Genomic DNA, 2,639 nt, shown 5'->3' on the forward strand with positions numbered 1-2,639 from the left:
GTCCCCTGCATCGGCAGGCGGACCCTCAAGCACTGCGCCACCAGGGAAGCCCACAGGTGCATTTTTTAAACATTATAGTTAAAGAAATATTTGTGGATGTTTTTTTAAATGGGGACTTCTTTGAAGTAATGAAGTAATGAATTTGTTCCCTTCAATTTTAGGAAAAATCTCTAATACTTAGAATAGTGTCTGGCACATAATAGGCATTCAATAAATATTTGTTCAACTTACTCCTCAGCGTTCTGAGCGGTCTGCTACCTTCTCTGCTTTTTCTTCACCCCCCTTCCACCTCTGGCAACCACCAATCTGTTCTCTGTGTCTTCCTTTTTCTTCTCCATAATCTCCCTAGTTCATCCACCCTGTGACTACCATGCTAATTTCACAAACTCTTTGAGCCTCAGTTTCCTCTCCCTTAAAATAAAGAAAATAATGTCCTTCATAAAATTTTCTTGGGATGATTAAATGAGACAATAAAACATTAGGTATATGCAGCAAAATGAACACCTATTGCATGGTAGTCAACCGATATTTGGAAGTATTATTATTGTTAAGCACCAATCATGCATTGCTGACTTCTAAATCTCTATCACCAGTGCAGACTACTTTCCGTCTCCAAACACATCTAACTTTGTATGACTCACCTCCACTTGGATTTTCACCAGCTGTCTCAAACACAGCATGTACAGAACACATCTCAACATCCTCACAGGATCCCTCCTTTGTCCCATCACCATATTTTCTATTTCCACGAAATTCCACAGTTGCCCCAGTCAGAAATCTGGAAAACATTCTAGATATCTTCCTTCTCCTGCATCCAAAGAGTCCCAAAGTCCTGATGAGACCACCTTTTACTCACCCTTGAATCCATCTACCTTTCCATGCATCTTGTACATCTCCATGCAATGCTTTCTCTCATGACTGTTGCAAGAAGCCACCTATATATGTGTTATCTGAATCTCTAGTTTCAGTCCCCTCCAATTCATCCTCTAGACCAGTAGTCCCCAACCTTTTTGGTACCAGGGACCAGTTCCGTGGAAGACCATTTTTCTATGGACAGGTTGTGGGGGGCGGGGGGGAGAGGTGGGAAGGGATGGTTCAGGCTGTAATGTGAGCAGTGGGGAGCCACAGATGAAGCTTCCCTCGCTGCTCACCTCCTGCTGTGTGGCCCGGTTCCTAGCAGGTCCCCAGGGGTTGGGGAGCCCTGCTCTAGGCTGCTTCCAAAGAGAGGCCGTTGAAACGCAAATCTGAGCATGTCAACCCTTCCTTCAGGCTCAAGTCCCACTTCCTTACCCTGGACCATCTGGTCCTGGATTTGTTCTTCAGCCTCATCTTTTTACACTGTGCTTTCACCAGGTCAGGCATCATGCACCTCCCCAATGCTATGTGCTGTAAGCCTACAAATCTTTGCACGAGCTCTCTCCTTTTGCTCTCTCCACACATAATGTTCTTCAAAATTCAACTCCTATGTCACTTCCCTAGTAAATCTTTCTTTCCACACCAGTCACAAACCACCAAAACTGCTGTCTCCTCCCACTGCAGGCTGAGCAGGTCCTTTCCGAGTGCTCATCTAGTTTCTGTACCAATGAGATGATAGCCCCTCTGATTCTGCAACTATCTTTCTTTCAGTCTCCCAAATTATGAGTACCTTAAGGGCAGAGATTTTTTCTTTTGAATTAGTACCCAGGATGTTGCCAGAGACATAACCTGTGCTTTGTAAATGATTAGTACATAAAAATAATATATGCCTCTTTAAATTTTCTGCTCTTAATTAAATCTCTTTTTAACTAGTGGAAAAAATGCAGAATTTGGAGTTCGAAGACCTGTAATCAAGTCCCACCTGTGCTACCTACTAGTTGGAGGCCTTGAACAAATTATTTAACCACTTCAAATTTATTACATCATGGTAAGGATCAGATATGACCACGGATGTAAACTTTGTAAATAGTAAAGGATTTTGAAAACACAACAAATGCTAAGTAAGATGCAGAAATGAAATACACTGTAACTCAAGACGAAATTATGACACTGAGACGAAACTTTAATAATTGGAGCTATACACTCTGCAGGTGTCTAGGTGTCTTTCTTGGGAAACATGTAGCACAGGTACACAGACACCTATGTACAAACCTGGATTCTACTATTAAATCTTCTTGGTTGTGTGCATTTCGTAAGTTACTTAGATGTCTTAGGCCTTAATATTCTCATCTGTAAAATGGAAATGGTAATAGAATTTCCCCACAGAATTTTTGTGAAGATTAGATGCATTAAGACCTATAAGACACAGCAACTAGAACATCGTAAGTCCTGAAAAAATGTATGCTTTTATTATTAAAACCCCTTCTTTCTCCTATGAACACAAGAAAACCATTCTGTTTAAAATGTTTAAGTTGTAAGAACCTCATGGTCAAATGTTGCTAAGGCTAGAATCGCTGAGTGTGGAAGCAGATTGAAATGTTAATGGATGCAACACCAAGACCCAGAAAATACAAAGATAGCAGTAACTGTTAGGAGGATAAATGGGAAGTGTACTTATAATAACTAATAGAGGTTAATTAATGATTTTATTTATATCAATTTTCCCAATGTTTTTTTCAAAGAATTTGGTAACTCACAGTTAAACCTGACTCGTTCTCCTGCTG

The sequence above is a fragment of the Lipotes vexillifer genome, unplaced genomic scaffold (assembly GCF_000442215.2).
Source record: "Lipotes vexillifer unplaced genomic scaffold, Lipotes_vexillifer_v1.1 scaffold732, whole genome shotgun sequence".
NCBI lineage: Eukaryota > Metazoa > Chordata > Mammalia > Artiodactyla > Lipotidae > Lipotes > Lipotes vexillifer.